General features: G+C 38.2%; 1 protein-coding gene across 2 annotated transcripts in view; it reads right to left on the bottom strand.

Annotated features, from left to right (window-relative positions):
- Positions 1 to 18,952, bottom strand: part of LOC145978035 (uncharacterized) — a 63,731-nt gene extending 44,779 nt beyond the window's left edge. The window contains exon 1 of one of the 2 annotated variants that reach the window (XM_083110429.1): positions 18,923 to 18,952. The gene's annotated coding sequence lies outside the window, so the exon portion shown is untranslated. The remainder of the gene's footprint in view (positions 1 to 18,922) is intronic. The other variant, XM_083110430.1, reaches the window with a different exon arrangement.
- Between the last annotated feature and the right edge of the window lie 866 nt (positions 18,953 to 19,818).

Below are 19,818 nucleotides of genomic sequence, written 5' to 3'. Positions count from 1 at the left end.
TATGACGTAACTATTTATGATAGAAAACACTGGTCTACGTCCATTTTGCTGACTGGAGGCTGATGGTTGTTCTTTAGTAATTCGAGGGTGGTAAATCCAAAACCGAAATCAGTTTTTTTCTATCACGTCAGGTTTCGGAGGAAAATAGAAAATTATCTAATATTAGGGATGTATATTTAAAGCAATGAAACAATGTAGTCCGTAAAGAGGTCACAAGATGGCACCACATGGAATATTATAATGAATATTATTTCAATCAGTTATTCTAACATTGTGAACCCCAAAACAAAGAACAAATATTACTGACTTTGTAAGGAAAGCATATAGTGCATATTTCGGAATTAAATTGGGTCACCAAGATAAATCCTGGGCACCTCAAAGTATGCAGGACCTGTGCAGACTAATGGAAAGAAATATGTTAGCGTCTGGAACAACCTTCATGTATCGGGACAGAGAGAGGCATCTATTAAGATATTTATAAAGGGACGAAGAACTTGTCTATTGTACAGATGTGAAGGAACTAATTGTAGCTATGGGATGTACGTATAATGCAGAAGAATGGAGGCTTTTTATTGATAGAGGAGTTTGAAGTGTGTGTTGCTGCATAATGGTAATAAGTGAGCTCCCATTCCTGTTGGCCACTCCGTACATTTGAAGGAAAGCTACGAAACAATGAAAGAACTGCTTCGAAGGATAAAGTATGCAAATGACAGTTAGCTTGTGTGCGGAGATCTCAACGTCATTTCAATGTTACTTGGTCAACAAGCAGGTTTCACGAAATATCCATGCTTTTTGTGTTTATTGGACAGTCGAGCAAGGAACGAACATTGGGTACGAAGACTGTGGCCTGCCAAGAAATGCTTTGAAGTCGGGGCGAAAAACATCCAGAATAAGCTGCTTGTTGATCCTAAGAAAGTGTTACTTCCTCCACTGCACATTAAGTTGGGATTGATGAAGCAGTATGTAAAAGCTCTGGATAAGAATGGGGCTTGCTTTAAATACATTTCTGCAAAATTTCCTGCATTGACGCATGAGAAAGTAAAAGCAGGTATATTTGATGGTCCTCAGATAAGGATGCTAATGAAAGATGAAGAATTCTTACAAACAATTAACCGCACAGAGAAAGATGCATGATGTGCCTTTTCTGATGTCATTACAAACTTTCTTGGAAACTTCAGGGCGCACAACTACGAGGTTCTAGTTGAAAATTTGTTGGTGACGTTTCAAAAGTTAGGAGTAAATATGAGTGTCAAGCTTCACTTTTTGCACAGCCACTTAGATGTATTTCCGTCCAATCTTGGTGCCGTAAGTGAAGAACAGGGCGAACACTTCCACCAAGACATAAAAACCATGCAGCACCGATATCAGGGGAGATGGAATGAAAACATGATGGACGACTATTGCTGGTGCTTGCAGCGTGACGTTCCTCAGGCCACCTACTCCAGAAAATCAAAGAAACGAAAATTTTTGCATAAGTAGGTATGCATGTTGTGCTATTCTGTAGTGTATGTTAAGTTTAGCATAAGTATAGGCATCAGGTGTTGACTGTATGCGCTCGTGAAACAAATTGATCAATTTGCCGGAATTGCCTAAACCCTATTGAGAAAATAGAAAGGTATGTTTGTTAAACAACGTGATGTGATACTCTACATGGACATCTGACTACGTCGCATTCTCTTTGCAAGTGTTGTTGGAATGTAGCCGGATATAATTTTTTGAAAATTTTGAAATATGACTTGTGAAACAATGCAACTTAATACCTGTTATCAGCTACGCCACCTATGTATAGTCCTATAATTTCATTATGTGCAGATATCTATATGGAAAATTGTTGGAGTTTAACCCAGTTTTATAATATTGTGATAATTTTCAAATGTGATTTGTGAAAAATTGTGACGTGATACAGTTTTTCTGACTACATATTTGGAATCAGCGATCTCAAATTATATAGAATCAGTTAAAATATCTAAGTCAGCAGAAAAAAAAAATTCATATGTAGACCAGTGAAATCATACAAGGCCTCAATATAAAGAAAAACTCTGGAAGTATTCTTCTCACTAAGTCGGCATATGCTGCTTTGCCGCTGTTCCACCAGGATCGCCAGTGTTGCAAAATGGCTAGTGAGAGTGGAAGGTGTATTGTGTGTTGGAGCTATCAAGAACTGATTCAATCACAATGGTACAAAGACATTTCCACGTGCGTTTGGTAGTAATGCACATGTTTCATCCTTCCGAAAGATTTGCCAATGTTACAACTGTGAATTGTTAGTGTCTTCGAAACCATAGACAATGACTGGCTGTCTCGTGCATAGCAAGTACTGGATTATCGTTTGGATGTTTACCGAAGTACTGAATTATCGTTTGGATGTTTACCGAAGTACTGAATTATCGTTTGGATGTTTACCGAAGTACTGGATTATCGTTTGGATGTTTACCGAAGTACTGGATTATCGTTTGGATGTTTACCGAAGTTCTGGATTATCGTTTGGATGTTTTTGGATGTTTACCGCATTACGCGTGGTTCCCATCTTGAATCTTTGTAATGTGAGTAAAGCTTGCACAGTTTTCCTTCATGTTGATGCCGCCTTTGATTTTCATAAATAGTAACATCATAATTACTGTGTAAAGACACCATTCATTTTGAATTACCCTGTATATGGAGTGTCCCTTTTCAGCCTCAGCTTTTAGTCCACATAGACAAGTGTTGACTTTAGCTATGGTAAGGGACTGAGCTCATATAATGTGACGGATGCAAGTAGCCAGAGTGCTGACTCACCCACAATTTAAATTTCAACCAATGAATCAGTTTTCCTCAGCGGAATTCGCCAAAAGTGTAGAACCGTGAGCTTTATGAACTTGAGCCAACCGCCGTGGCAGAATGGTTAGAACATGGCACTACGACGCCTGGACATGGGTGTTCTTTGGGAGTGCCCTTCATCAATTTCATCATATCATTACTCACCCTTGTCTTCGCAATTAGCCAAAGGTAGCACAAGGCGACGCTAAATGGCACAAATCAAATCTTTATACTTGCCTTGCCAGTGAAAACAACGCGAGAAGTCAAAAGCTGACGATGAAGTTTGATTGGCTCATGAACGTAAACCATTGTTAAGACACTTCAATCCAGAACCATCACTGTTGCTTACAATTTTTCGTTTAATTTACATTTTACAATTTATTACGTTTACAAATTACGCTCATAGACACGTAACCTGCAAAGCGTTTGCCGCTAAAGCGAATTATTAGTGGACAAAACCGGCTGGTAATCGCTACAAGCAATATTAAAAAAACCTTATAGCTTTATCGATGGCATAGTGGTAACGTCGTCGCCTTATAATCAAGGGGTGGAGGTACATTGAGGTTCGGATTTCACTTTAAACTGTAGGTCCAGTCCGGATTAGCCTTTAGTGCATAAAAGTGGACTTAAAACTCAAGCCAAACCAAAAGAAAACTTATGACATATGTGAGTGATAAACGTCCATCCAATATTCTCAATGGACTCGCCAGTATGGATCCACCTCCCAATCACGTCAATTTCATCTTTTCATCAGTTACCATAATCGTCGCGAGTATCCAAATGGGAAGAAAGGCGACGCGAAGTAAGAAAAATACAATCCGTCTAGGTTCTTGAATTTGGAAACGCCTGAAAGTAGGCAACCTCCCATACATAAATCTCTTACACTCGTTTACCTTTGGCCAACGCCAGGAAAGCTGTTTATGAAATGTTCTCTCCTTTCTAAGAACTGCTATGATCTTCGAAAATCTGAACTCATAACACATTGGAGCGAACCGGGTATTAAAGGATATAGGTTTATTTATGCCACTGACTGTACAGTCACGAACAGTTATGGGTTGTCTCGTTTCAAACCAGAAGGATCAGTGACTGTACAAGCACGCCTTGTTGCATTAGGGCACCGACAGCATAGTGGCTAAAGCTGTCGTCTTATCAAGGTGTCCCGGGTTCGATTCCTAGTGGAGAGACTGTGGTTTGGATCCCCACTTTACGGTACGCAACAGGCTCAGTGTGATCCTATCTGGACATAAAAGAGAACCTTATTTATTGCCTGTTTCAGTGGAGGTGATTAGGAGTGAGGTGGGGGCAGTTATCCCTCCCACTTTTTGCCCCCAAGCTATGGCCTCTTAATGTAAATGGCAGGAGGAACACTTTACGTCCAGCTAGATGCTCCTCCCACATGGCGAGCTGGAGACGGTGAGGGAGAAACCTTAGCATTACGCTTATGGGAGTATTATTTTAGTTGTCCTCTTGGGGATATCAAACTTCCGAAGGCGTAGAAAAACACATGAACGGAAAGAGGACACGTTGAAGATTTTTTTGTGGTAGGATAAAGTCGAGAACTCCCATTTCATTAGCCGTAACGTTTTAGAGAAAGTAAGTGAACTGTCCTTGCGCCCCAGTTTTGGTACCAAATCGCCGCCGCTGGTCTGGTTTCTGTGAACTAAGCTGAGGCGCATAACAGGGAAAACCGCCTTCGCTCTCACAAAACAAAAGAGGTTTGTAGCTACTTTGAAAAATTTGCATCCGTTGATAAGTTTTGATGAACTTTTCTAATTTGCTTCCCGTCCGCTGTACTCGAAAAAACATCAACTTTCACTCCGAACTTAATTTGTGTACCAATTAGTCGATATTTTCCGAAAGTTGTTCCGCACAATTTCTACCCCCTCTCCCCCCCCCCCCCGTAGTCTTACCACTTCATCGCCACAGCGGCTAATCTCACCAGTGTTAACTGTTAACCAACTTCCATCCCCTTCACCCCCCCCCTTCCTTCTACGCTTCGTTTTGCAGCGAAATGATGGCGTTTTTTTTATTTTTACTTTGAGGACAAACTACTGTTGGTTGTTGCTTTATTAGCTGCAACCGACGAGGAAGTCTGTTCTGCTTTGTTGTCGCCTGTTCGCCGGAGTTCGTATCCAAGGGGGTGTGAAAGGGTTTGGGATCAGCTGTTCGACACCCTGTAACGATCACAGGCAAAGGCTTGACATTTCCATCACGTAAAACCATGTTCTTTTACCTTCTTAGGTATTGTTCTGTTTTATTTTTTATAAGCGTGACTTGTAAGTTGACACGAAAAGACTGGTGCATAAAAAGAAAACTAACGGTATCATTACGGACATTGAATTTTCGCGATGCGCGAAATCGCGAAATGTGAAAAAGAAATTCAATTTTGAACATTCTGCACGTAACTACACCCCCAATGATGAAATATGCATGAGTTTTATTCGCGAAGTAATGCGAAATGTGTGCTTTTCCACGAAATGAACGCTTTTTCGCGAAATAACCGTGAAATATCATCAAATTAAGTAGAAAACACGCAAAAACCGACAATCGAGGTTGCGCGCGGAAACTGTCGATTTGTAACGAAACGTTTGCCTAAAGTTTCTTAACACTTGCAGCTGAAGAACGTTTTATCTTCGATCACATCAGGAAGACGCTGCAAATTGGGATTCCCCATGCACATAATCTCAGTTCGAAAACTTCGGTCCCTGTCAAGCTGCATTCCTTTCTTCCCCCAAATGTCTACTCAACTTCCAGTTTCATTGAACTTGCTAGCTGTAGCAGCGATAAGATTAGTCTGTTCCTGCACATCAAGGGAAACAATGGTGTCATTGGTGTTCAGTCATGAATGAATTTTGTTTATGATCATGTGATTTTCAACATGTGTTTGTGTATGTGCAGTGGTGATTATTTTATTTATTGGACAGCAAGGATATCCTTTAAATACATACAATGAATAAATCACTTGAGATATGCAATTTAGAAATGAAGTGATTTTGTGTTGATGTTTTCTTTTTGGTTGGACAGCTAAGTACTTGTGTGCGTGTACAGTATATAAAAATGAAGTAGTTTATCAATTTATAGCTCTTTTGTATCTTGTTTCCTCTCATAATGAAAAAGTGTGTGCAGATTTTTTTCCACCACTGGTATATACTGCTGATCTAACATTTTATTTACCGCTCTCCTCAGTTTTTATTTACCATAAATTTGTGTCCCTAGGTATCATGTACGACGTTTACAAACAATGAAGTCAGTGGCGGCTTGTAATCACACATTCGCGATTATCTCGAAAACGGCTCGTTTGCAGACCCATGTTTACTGAGACTTTTTGCTTCTATTATCGTGTTCTTTCACCTGTGTCAGTTCGCACTATTACTTATGAGACGAGACACCCGTATAACAATATAAGTTCACTATACTGTAAAATATAGCAAAAGTTCTTGACCTAAAGCATAATTTCTTGACTTTTTCTTGACTTTACTGGCTGGTAGACACCATGTTATAATATCAATTAATCTGCGATGCAAAATAAATAAACAGATATCTAAAGCCTAAATCTTAAAGCAACTTAGTGAATATGGAATTATTAGTACAAGAACAAGCATATTTTAGTCCTTCAGATGTCCTTTATTGGGACTCGATGATAATTAGATTATTTTCCCCGAGTTCTTACTTCTCTTCAAATTCCTTGAGAAATCCACGTCTTTCCACGTGTGTGGGAACCCTGTGAATTATACAGTGTGATGCATAAGTATTACCAAGCATTGTCAATCTTAAAGTTTACTCTTTGTTTTACGGAACAAGAGCTTCAAGAATTCGGAAAAAAGCGCCAAATAGGCTGCTGACAACTTCTGCGTCAGCATAAGTAAAAATTCATTCTTTAAAAACGCACAGGATACAAGAGAAATTAATGAAGGCAGTCATGGACAATTTACCGGACGATGCTTGTGTATTCCACTGTACCATCCTTAGTTACTTTGGTATGGAGCCGTTCCGAGAAATTAAGTTAAATAAATAACATTAACAATAACATTATACTCATTAATAAATAATATTAACATTATTGTCAAGGCTTGTTAGATCTAGAGAGAGAGTGGACAACAAAGAAGAGAAAGAACCTGGCCAAATATCATCAGGAACCGGTGAAGGCCAACTAAATAACCCAGAAAAGGCACCGATTAGGGAGGGTGATGGGGAAGTTGCACTCTCTCGCTTTTTACCTCCGCACAATGGTCTATTAATGTTAACCTTGCTCCTCTAGTTTTGCCACCCAATCGCTGCCACTGCAAGCAAAGAATCGTTTTATTATTTGTTTATTGTCACCCACTTTACACATAAGCGGTTCCTAATGAATATGGTCTTATAATATACACACGCAATGTGTTTCGTTCTAACATATCCACACGATGGGTTAAGTAAATTGAGAACTACGACACTAGCCTCTGCTGCTTTTATGAACATACGAAGCAAATTAACACTTTGAAGAATCTTAACATTGTACATCTGCATGGAAGAAAATCTTAAAACAGTTCATATAGCCTTGCGTTATTTTGTAGAAACAAGTAGAAAGACTATTTTCTGATAACCGAATCGAACATTTTTTTCCTTAATCGGAAGAACCTTGTACGAGTCTTTTCTTTGTACGGTGGTGACATCTAGTGACGCTTTGATCAACTTCATAAGTTTGTTCAGTGCTACAGACAACTTTCTTTGCTCATCTTGTAGAAATCAAGATACATGCGGAAGTATTGTGCCGTTTGAAAGATGACGGTTCCCTCAAATATTTCACGGTCCAAGGCAGTATTTCTCAACCGCTGGGCCGCAGCCCGGTACCGAGCAGTGGCGTCAATTATACCGGGCCGCAATAGATTATGAATAGGAAGCTTATTTTAAGGTGCAGTACCTTTCCAAAAATATAGCTGCTTTCACACCGATCGCTTGAGATATGTATTTTTGGACACGAAATCAAGTAAAATAGACACACTTTGTTGCACCTTTTCGCCAGAGGCGCGACTACGATTTTTTGTCTGGGGGGCGCAAGTACCAAGATAAACGTACCAATAATAATAATAATATATTGTTATTATTATTGATTTGCTTTATTTTACTTCGCTTATTGTGCCACTTTTGGCAAATTTGGGGATGAGTGATGATATGATGAAACATCCATGTCCAAGCCGGAATTCGATCTCGGGACCAACATTATTATTATTATTAGTAGTAGTAGTAGTAGTAGTATGAAAGACGTTATTACCCTTGTAAATTATGCAGAAAGAGAGTAGAAGTTGGTGCTTAAGCATTTGTGTTCGAACAAATGATTTGAATTATTTTTTCAACACGTTCAATTTTACATTAATATTGGAAAACAAGCACACAAACTATTTTTGAGACAGAAAATGCTTGATAAATGCACTCCAAATATAATTATTTTTTCCATTAACATGTATAACGTTCATGCACGATATATGTTTGACATATATGCAACATGGAGCGACGTGGACACTAAATTGTGTGCATATTCAAAGTTTCATTGATACATAACATATATTATTTAAATACATTACACAATCAATTCATCTATCTCACAATAAACCAACAGCAAAAATTACATAAATTGCCTCTCAAATGTGCACGCTCCCTTTCCTCGAAACAATTGTTCATGCATTTAAAACAAAATCAATGAAGACAAGTCTTATTTCTCGGTCTCGTAATTTACAATGCATTACAGAGAACAATGTTATATTGCGAGTGAAGCGAGCAAGAAAATTTTTGAATTCAACTTTTTTCCAGGCTGAAATCAATATTGATTTAATAGGGCGCAAATATTTTCACGGGACGCCAATGCATTCTCCCTTTTACAACTTTTGTGCCTCCCCGATGGTGTAGTGGTAACATCGTCGCCTTGTGATCAAGGGGTCCCGAGTTCCATACCCGGTGGTAGCTCATGGCACAGTGGTTCGGATTCCACTTTAAACTGTAGGTCCAGTCCCGATTATCCTTTCTGTGCGTAAATTGAACTTTAAACCACAAATCAATCAATCAATTTTGCAAATTTATTTTCATTTAGATCGTTCGTTGCCAAGCAACGAGTCTGAAATTGTTAAGAAGAAGAAAAGGAGGAATTGCGAGCGAAGCGAGCAAGAAAATTTTACGAAAAGTGTTTTTATTTGCATAAAATTTGAAGTTGTGGGCGGTGATTGCCCCCCCCTGCAGGTACATTTGGCCGTCAATGTTTGCCCCCCCTTGCCCCCTAGAACTCATTTTCGGCCAAGGTTGGAGGGGGGCAATGCCCCCTGCCCCCCTCTGGTTGCCCCACTGCTTTTCGCACCTTTTCATGAGATTAGCACATTTATCTCGTCTTTGATACTTCAGCACATTTTTCCTTTCTTTCATGTTTTGTTAAAAAATGGACAAATATAAAATTGCTTTTCACTCTTCCTGAGCAGCTACATAAAATCCTATAGCCTCATTTTGTAGAACAGAACGAGAGCTACAAAATGGTATAATATAATCATTGCAGCCCCAACAGTTCCCAAGATAATGTAGCAAAACCCGCGAAAGAAAACACAAACTTCAACAAAAACCTATCCGGTAGAACTACAGTTCTCTCTGCGGTCCGCGCGCATTATATAACAGAAGGCGCAGAAAAACCGAGTATTGAATAAGGGCATTTTGTCAGTACCTTTTTCTGCACCTTTTTGAAAACATTTTTAGGACCTTCCCCCCCCCCCCCATTTTACCCGACCATCTATGAAGTTTGCGATTTGCAGCCCAAGCAAGCAACCACCTGGCAAGATAGCCACTCGTTCGGGTATCCACTGCCATAACGGAACAAAAATGTTGTTGCGACAGTGGCGGTGATGGATCAAACTATTTAACAGGAAGTTGGGGGGGTTGATTCCCGCCTTTCAATTTAGTTTACGCATCAATTTTCATTAACAAATATACTGAAGTGAATATATTCTGATTAATTGGTATTTTTCAGCGTCCGAAATGGAACATGCTGATGTAAATCAGCACTTATCAAATTAATTTAATGATATTGGCCTAAGAAAACAAAGATTCCATTAAATCCAGTCGTCGTTAACTAATGTAAACTATTTTTTATATATATATATTTGACAACAAGCTTAGACATAATCGAAGTAAAGGCACGGCTATGAAAATAGGCGTCTGGGCAGAATTGCGCTGGTGCCACATATGGGAAAAGCAAAGCGAGAACTGGACAAAAGTCGCTGGTTCCCGCGCACTGTGTGGCAACGTCAACCGGGCTGCATTGCCTAGTTCGAGCGTCAGACTGACCTCTCTCCGGGGCACTTGACCTTTCGAGCAAATACTGTCAGTTTGTATCACATGATTACAAAGACCAACTCTACAACGAGATCTTTCATTCTCTTAAACCTCTGAACACACGGGGGTTGTACTCCGACGTGGCAACAGCGCGAACTTCTGCCACCCGCCTAATTTCATGGCTGTGCGTTTAATGCTCTCCATGATTATGGCATATTTTTTCTATTAATATTAAATTTCAAGGGTTAAAATTTGTAAAGCTATTTACGAGTAAAATTGTTGGGATTGAGGCATCGATTTTTAATCAACGAATTTACCGGGCCGCGGCTCACGAAGGTTAAAAAGCACTGATCTGGGGTTCACGTTGGATCCAGTTTCACCCAGCGGTGTTCGACTGACACATATTTTGTCATCTACGGTAAATGAAAGTGCATTTTAAACATATATTAGCCTCCTATTATTCTACAGGGCGGCCCAAAAGTCAGTTTCCCCTAGGAGAGAACAAAATGATGATACTTGTAGTAAAGAAATGTGTATTTATTGCTGGAGAAAGGTAAGGTAACACAATCTACCGTACATGCTCAACATATCATTCCGGTATCACTATTTTCCATTGTATTCTACAATTATATATCTATAGGTATTTTATGTCTGTAATTATTGCACAAGTCTTTGCTCTCGTATGGTGAAAGACAAGAGAAAGGGCCAGATTGTTTAATTTCATTATTGATTATGTTATTGATTACTTGTATTATCGGTTGGTGTATGTTTATATATTTGTTAATTGTATTGTTTTCTTTGTTTTGTTTTTCTGACGTCTGTAATTGGAGGTTTACCTCTGTTGAGGGCAGTAAATAAATAAATAAATATTTCCCATCATTTGCAATACATTCTAAGCAACGATGATACACAGATTCACATATCTTTGATAACAAACCCTTATTTGCGTTACGTTCATCAAAAGCATTTTAGATTTCTTGTTGCAAATCATTCACAGTTTGTTTTGCATCCTTAATTATACCCTATAAGGCAAAATCACATGGAACTCTTAACACTTTAAATTTAATTCTTAGAATTACATATACGGTTTGTCTCAGGGGAAACTGACTTTTAGGCCACCCTGTATTGCATTTTGAATTTGACCCATTTGCTGCAAGGGCTGGACCATCCAATGTGTCCTGTATGTATTGTATGTATTCTTATCGAATGTGGCGATTTTAATTTTCTGAGACTAGGTTCCAATCTTCCCAACAGTTTGTCTTCCATGTTGGGAGATGATGTCAGAGTTTTAACTTCTTTTTTTTAAATTTCTTTTAGAATAACTGTTCTCTTACACTGTTCCTCAGGAAGTTTTCAGTCCATCCTTAACTTTACAACCTTCTCAAAGGGCTCTTTACTAGGCTTATCATACGTCCGGGATTAGCCCGGACAGTCCTGGTATTTTAGTGCTGTCCGGGGTCATGTCCGGTATTGCAAAATGTCCGGGGTTTTGAGAATCTGAACATGAAAATAGCTACCGGTATTTAATATTCACGACCAATTTTTAAGCTGTTTTAAAAGACTGATATTTCATGTACCAACATTTCTAAAATGGTCGAGTTTGCTATGTCTTTGCCTGGAACATCTGCTCCAGCTGAGAGAGTATTTTCAATTATGGGGAATATTTGGTCTGCAGAAAGAGGTAGACTTATAGTATCTACTGTTAAACATCTGCTGAAAGTTAAAATGAATTCAGAACTTTCATGTTGTGAATGTTATGATCTTATTAAAACAAACAAGCCATTTCTGAAAAAGTTATGTCTAGTGAACTAACAGATAATGCTACCTAGAACAGAGAGGCTTCCTAAACATCAGAAAATGTATTATTTAATTAAACATTTGAAAATTAATTGATTGATTTTAGAAAATAATATTAATATTTTTACTTGTACAATTTATACTTTAATGTTCCAATAAAATGTTAAGGCTTTTAAGTAATTTCAATTTATTTTTGTAAAAAAACTGAAATTCAGCCGTAACGAGTCCTGGGTTGGACCCCAAAGAATATGGTAAGCCTACTCTTTACACCTCCTTTTTCAACCTGTAGTTCTAGTTGAAGGTTTTCACAAGAGGATTTTTCCCAGTATATTTTGAAGAGCGCAAAATGGCCACATGTGCCGAGGCACCCTGAAATTTTAATTTTATTATTCATTTAATGACACTTGGAGCTTGACAACCCAACCCACCAAAGCCTTGTGTATAGTATAAACTTCAGTGTGGCCAAACTGCTGACTCAGCCTGCCCACCCTGACCCATTCTAACAGCGGCCCTGTTGCAACAATGCTTTACTGCCTTTTATTAGATTTTACACAGACAAAATTCTGTTGTTTAAAGCGGTCCTGCGGGTAGAAACACGCTCGCTACGATTTTAGCTGTTAACTAAGGACGTTTTTCCAGACCCCTGAAAGGGTTAAAAAAAATCAGAAAGCTTATTGCTTAATAAATTCAAAATGAATGTTTCAGCACAAAAATTAAATATGCAAAATACATGGCCTTATTTGTTTAACATGAAGTTTGTGTAACTCCGCCAAACTTAATCGGAAATAGAATTCGATTGAGATTACTCAGTTTCGCATTGACAGCGTGCACGAAAATTAATGCATAACAATAAGGGACTACAATTTTCATCGGTTTCAAATGACAACCTTATGTTTCATAAATCATGCATCTTTCTCTCATTATTTTTACATAATGTTCCGTCATAGAATAGCGCCGTTTTAACTCTATTTTACATCTTTTTATTTATATGTAATAATATTAATTATGAATTTAAAGTGTTAATATTGTATCTATTATTATTATTATTATTATTATTATTATTATTATTATTATTATTATATGAGAGACTCACTTACTGTGCAAGGACTCTTGCCGAAATATATTTCTAGCTACGTGCTTAGTACCAATATATTTTTACTCGTTCAGGACGATGAACACTTGTCAACAACGTTAATCTGCATTGCTATTGCTTGCGAAGATAGCATCGAAATAAGTAAACGTGTACATATATCGGGTGAGGCAGTCAAACGGGAAGATTTAAAAAAAAAATCAAAAAATAGAGAGCAAATATTAGTTAATTTTTGAACATGAATGTACTGTACATGAGTTGAAATTGCTAGTGTACCTGAAAAATGTTATTTTTTTTTTTTAATATGGTGTCAGTAAGATGGCGTCCTAGGTGTTGCACACATTGTCGGAGTCTCAGAGTAAATCCGCCCATGACGTTATGCTGACATATTGGTAACCTTTTTCCTGCTTGTCCTCGATGACTATGACCCAGATGAAGAAGCACTCTTCCAGCAAGCCATACTGCCAGAGTGTCTATGGATGTGCTTAGACTCTCATTTTATGGTCGTCTCATCAGCACATTCGGCGATATTCCGTGGCCTGCCCGTTCACCCGATTTGCCGCCTCATGACTTTTTCCTTTGGGGTTACCTCAAATCCAAAGTATTCAAGGACAACCGTCCAAGAACCAGGGATGATTTGAAGGAGCGAATTCGACACGAGATCCACAACATTCCGTTGGAGATGCTACGAAGCGTCATGGGCGGATTTACTCTGAGACTCCGACAACCTTGCTGACACCATATTAAAAAAATGAACATTTTTCAGGTACACTAGTAATTTCCACTCATGTACAGTACATTCATGTTCAAAAATTAACTAATATTTGCTTTCTCTATTCTTTGTGAATATTTTAAATCTTCCCGTTTGACTGCCTCACCCTATATGTACAATCACCGGCAATAAAGATGAGACACCTACATCCTGAAATACTGGCTTGCCTGCAATGCGTTGTGTTGCCTAACACTACGGCGGTGGGCAAAATTCAATAGCAACTTTTCAATGGCAAGTTCTCCTGTAGGCGCAGAGGTAGGCAACACGCATAACGCCTTGCAGGAAGCAAGTATTTAACCCTTTATCAACTGACGGGACTTTAAAGTCCCACATCCTACAAACGCTTGCTACATGACACATTTCGTTTCTGTCTCGGCGGGATTTGTGTCCGTGTTATGTGTAGTGTTTACTACTCACAACAAACGGTAGGCGCTGCTGGAAGTACAGAGCATTCCCTGACATTCGCTACGAGACTCGGCGACAAGCGGCCCGGCGTCAGAGCTTGTCTTTCCCGGTGAACGGGTCCGCGACAGTCACTAGAGTCGGCTATTAAAATTACAGTTTTCATATTGTGTACTAACCTTGACTACAGAAGGTGTTGAAAATGATGTCCCTCTGCTGCAACACATTCCTGGCATCTCCCAAGGAAATTGACATTTACACGTGCAAGTTCGTCTACTGTAATTCTCCCGATTTATCGTACAATACTCTCTTTTAACTCACGGATGGTGTGCGGATTGTATTTGTATACTTTATTTTTTAGGTTTCCCCATTTTTCTTTCCACATTTATTCAGAACTGACCCTGTTACTCTAAACTTTTTTACGAGGTTTAATATAGTGGCCCTATGTGAAACGGGAACACCAGGAAATTTCTATGCAAAACGTCGTCGCACTTCTCCACAATTCCTCTTTCCGAAGTAACACTCTACAAGATAAATCCTTTGTTGTAATGTAAACTTTTGTGGTGCCATATTAAGCCACAATCTTCAACACACGGACACGACACAACACAACTTCCGAGGGAGGATTATACTGGCGTCAGTCTGCAAAGTCAACAGAAAGGGAAAGAGAGCGAAGGCAGGGAGAGCGAAAAAAAAACAGACTGTAGCGTGCGACTGTCGCGGACCCGTTCATCGGGAAAGACAAGCGCTGATGCCGGGCCGCTTGCCGCCGAGTCTCGTAGCGAATGTCAGGGAATGATCTGTATATGCAAGGGAACAGTAACCGATTTCTTAGACCTAAGCGTCAGTAAAGCAGCCATATTGAATTCATAAAAGTATAGTGGTCTTAGATGTATGAAGATTAGATATTGTAATAGCTGTAAGTACCCCAGAATTTTTTATAACTTATTCTTAGCTCACATAAATATGGTTATAAAATAATTTTGGCGAAACATGATAGGAAAGTTGTTTTATGAGCAAAACATCATTACAGTCCCGACAGGCTTCTGGTGTCTACTTTGCTCGAAAAAATATTAATATATTTTCCGTACTTCTAAACTAGTGGCATGCCCCAGATTTTCAAAACTTGTGGTACATACACTTTTTCTTAGCAGTCAGCCCTCATTTTTCCTAATTTTGATGTTTTTCATGAATACTGGGCCTAATGGGGGCTATGACCCCCACCAACCCCCCTCCTTAAACACCCCAATGTTCTAGACATATCTTTTTGGTGTCGATATTGTTGAGGATATTTATGGGTGACTGGCAGAAAATATCTCTGATGTAGAGACACCATTTGAGCATAACGTCAAAAAGGGGGATTGGATGGGAAATAAGGGCTTGCTAATAAAAAAGAAGTGTATATACTTACCCCTTACCAAAATCCATGGCACGTCACTGTTGGGAGGTCAAGACTGGTGACTTTTAATTTATATATTTGTGTTCTGAGGAGTATATTCTAAAATATGTAACAGGTAGGGTGTAGATATTTTGCATATAAGTGTTGAAGGGAGCGCATATTTCATAACTAAGCACCACATGATATACACTCCTCGCAACAAGTTTGGAATATTATTATGTTTCGTGATAGGCACGGTGGAATATGTCTGCAAAAGATGAGAACGTCCACACACAGATACCATGTGTTGTTGCATTGCAAGCCCGTGTCTATCACCTATTGTCCAATATAACAATATTCCAAACTTTTTGTGATGAGTACGCGTCTACATCATTTCTCTGTTTTTACACAAAACTTTAGTGGCCTGTCGGGACTTTCAGGTCCCATTAATTGTAATTAGTATAATTACAATGCCAGAAGAATTTTTGTTGTCAATCCTACCGAAGGAAATGTTACCCATACAAATAAATGTTTCAAACTGGAATTTTGTTCCATAACAAAAATTCAGGCTATAAAGGGTAAGGATCTGTGTCCCATATTTTTCCCGGTGACTGTACAAGACTTTATATAGAGATAGTCGTCGGTCGAACAGTCTCTTGGCGGAGGCAGAAGGGGGTGCGCGGGGCGGGCGCCTCCTTGAAAATATCAAATGTGATAATGGGTTTAGTGACACCAAGTTATGTAGATCTCATAATTACAAATAACTCTTATGGGTACTTTCAAGTAACAAACATCTCAGTACCCTTTGGTCTATATGTCAAAATCTACATAGGCTATTGCGTTACCACAGTCTATAACCACACGATCGCGTTGTCTGAAATCGCAAAATAGTATGTCGCAGTTACGATACATGTCAAAAATATTTTTTTGTTTCCTCGTACACGTTTAATTCGGTTTGGTATGCTGATACACGTGTCACATACAAATTTGTTGTTGGGCCTCCCCGATGGCATAGTGGTAACGTCCTCGCCTTGTTAATCAAGGGGTCCCGGGTTCGATACCTGGTGGAGGCACATAGTGGTTCGGATTCAGATCCCACATTATACCGTAGGTCTAGTTCCGATTAGGCTTACTGTGCATAAAGTGGACTTAAGACAAAAACTCGCACGAGTTTCTTGCAATATGGACCTACAAGGTTGAGCAGTGTGTGTTCAAGAATCTATACATTGTCTAGTTTATGATTCGAGACCGAGGTACATATTATAATTATTCGGTAAAGGCAGCTTATGAAAATTAACAGTCGACGAATTTCTCACCTGCCGAATTATATCGGGCCGCGACAGTTCTCCTGCCACCAAGCATATCCGTATATGCACAGAATTAATTAAATGGGTGGGCTCAACTTACAACAGCCCAAGGATAGTACAATTTTAATAGTTATAATTTAATTGTTTTAACTAATGTTTTATCAATATTAATAATCACATTTAAATTATAAATAATATTTTCTCCAAAGCAATTTGATGTAAATATTGGCTTATTGACATCCTTGATTGATTAGGTTTATTTTACTTTCCTTTGCTCCCACTGTTGGCTAAACGCGAAGAGATGATGACTGTAATGATGCGATGAGAATGAGGAACACTCACGCCCAGGTCAGGATTCGAACCAGGGACCAACATTGGCACATTGTACGTTACTTGTATTAACCTTAACGATATTATTTTTAGTACATTTATTTTATTTTTTATTTCTAAAACGCCTACTTTATAAAACATAAATTTCAAAACCTATAGTGTCTTAAATATTTTCTAATGTTATTTTATTATACAATTATTCAAACAGTGAGAATGGTTCGGACTCGTTATCCCCCTTATAAACGGTATTGTCAACATATTCAAACTATTACTCTTATGATTATGCCGTAATATAATGATTAATATTTATTTTCAGTAGTACATATTAATTAATGTATAAAGGTAAAAGATAGAAAGGTATTTACGAGTAAAATTATTAGGATCTGGGCAGCGACTTTAAAAAAATATGAATTTACCGTTGCCTTAGTCTCACGAAGGTTGGGAACCACTGGTCTATACTAATCCAATTTATAACCGACAACGAAATAATGACCACGCATTTTCTACTTTTCGTGTACGTTATGCTGGAATCCTACACTGGTCAAACAAGGACACACTCGATCATAAGCTGGCCAAAGTCGACGAGGTGTATGTCTGAGCTCACGAGTTGTTTTGTGCACATTTACGAAAGATTAAAACAATGTTTTCGAACATAAACAAGAACTTCGAAGCATTCTTGTAAACATTTTTGTCTGCTTTGTGAAAGGAACAAATCATCACATCATTATCAAAACGTGTATGCGAAGAACAAAACAGCAACGTTGTAAGATTATAAGATTGAACATTTCCGTATTACAATCGGGACATTTACATCGCAATAGATGAATTTATCATTTGAACCTCAAACGGTTGTTACTTTGATGAGTGGAATAAATAACGCAAAAAAAAACACTATCCAGTTATCAAACAAATACAAACAACAAAAAAATTGTGTCGTGTATCCCAGTAATGAAGTGCTTTGGTAAGAATCTGTCAAAAGTTTTTGAAATATGGGAAATTAAATTGTAAATGTTTTTCTAGAAACATTAAACTACAAATAAGCAAGTGTAACTTCTTAGGGATCATATTTCTCACCAAAGTTCATACTTATAAACATCTAAATAAGGTGACACGTTTCAATATGCCACAACGTTAACCACCACGCTATCGTGGATACCTATTATCAAAATATTAGGTTCACCATAATAGTGAATTCCCAAAACATATTAATGTGAAAAATTGAGTAACACTGAATTATCGAAATGTCGAAAAAATAAAATCCCAAAGATAAAATTCCAGAAAATCGCTTTATGAAAGAAATATTTTTGAAAATTAAGATGTTGAAAGTAACATTTAAAGTATCATAATGCAGTGTAAATTCTTACGTAGCGCACATTAGACAAAGTTTATTCACTGGATATATCGCTTATTGGTTTAAAAAAAAATGCGGAACGCTGTTCACTCTATGCAAATTTTAACCGGAGCGCCGTTCCGGTTCTGCTACACCACTAATAGTTTCCACATAGAATCGAATTCGGTCCTTGTATGTCTTTCGTAACTCCGCCTGAACACAAGCAACCACGCACTACATTTTCCGTGAAGTGCAAAGAATAAAAAATTGTAAACTTCTTCAAACTTTCGGAAAGACACTGATTCTGGTTCAGCAAAATCCTACGTAAGCTCCACGCAAATTAAACTAGCATCGCCGTCCACAGATACAGAACAGGGAAATACGAAAAGTCCGACGGCTGACGGGGGTTGCTTTTTGCACCTCGTCCACTTACCGTACACCTCTGATCGCCCGCCGATGTTCCACTGTCAGCTTAGCCGCTTGCTTGCCGCGACTCATTTACCGTTTTGTAGTTCGTGACGTCACGGAACGAGGGTTGCCAGCTGCACTGAAATTATTACTCCTGGCTGCAGAAATGTTTTTCTTCACCTTAGCATATAGGGTACAAGAAATTTTGAAACATGCAAATAATTTTGCAATAAAATGTACTTTCGTTTTTCTTATTTTACGTTTCTTTCACTTGTTTTTTTTTTTGTTCAGATGTTGTAGATTAATAATTGGATCAAAATTAGAAAGGGTTACTCGGAAAAGCTTCAAAAGTATTAAAGTAGCACAATATAACAGGGTTGTCAAAAGTCCATGAATATTAAATAATTTCAATTCCGGTCCAGGAGAGAAGATTCAGCAAGCGTAAATGGGTTCTGGACCGTAAAGAACCTTTTTATCTGTAAAGTATTTTAATTCGGTCCAGGAACATTTTTCCCCGGATGAATTAAATACGATCCAGGAACATTTTTTTCAATCCTTTAACCCTCGCATTACCAAGCGGGGTATTCTGACTACCCAAGGTTGATTATTCCCTATAATAATTTTATCTGAAGACCTGCATACTTGCGGTTTCATGACTTTGTCCTAAAATGATTGAAATTGTATTTACACTCGTGACTGACCCAATTGTTTTGTTTTTATAGTTATTATTGACGGGAAATATTTTTGGGGTTGTGAGACTAACCCGCTTGGTATGAAATGTCTTATCTTCTTATTTGTCAAAAATGAAGGTTTTACGAAATATGTCTCTCATTCATCTTCATTATTTAATATTTCCATTATTGAGTTTTACCATACATCCATTGTTTAGCTCAAATAACATATATTGTTCTCTATTGTTTC

This window comes from Lepisma saccharinum, chromosome 24 (genome assembly GCF_977018435.1).
Source record: "Lepisma saccharinum chromosome 24, izLepSacc3.1, whole genome shotgun sequence".
NCBI lineage: Eukaryota > Metazoa > Arthropoda > Insecta > Zygentoma > Lepismatidae > Lepisma > Lepisma saccharinum.
Note: the sequence above shows the minus strand (reverse complement) of the source record. Positions and strands in the feature narration are given on the sequence as shown.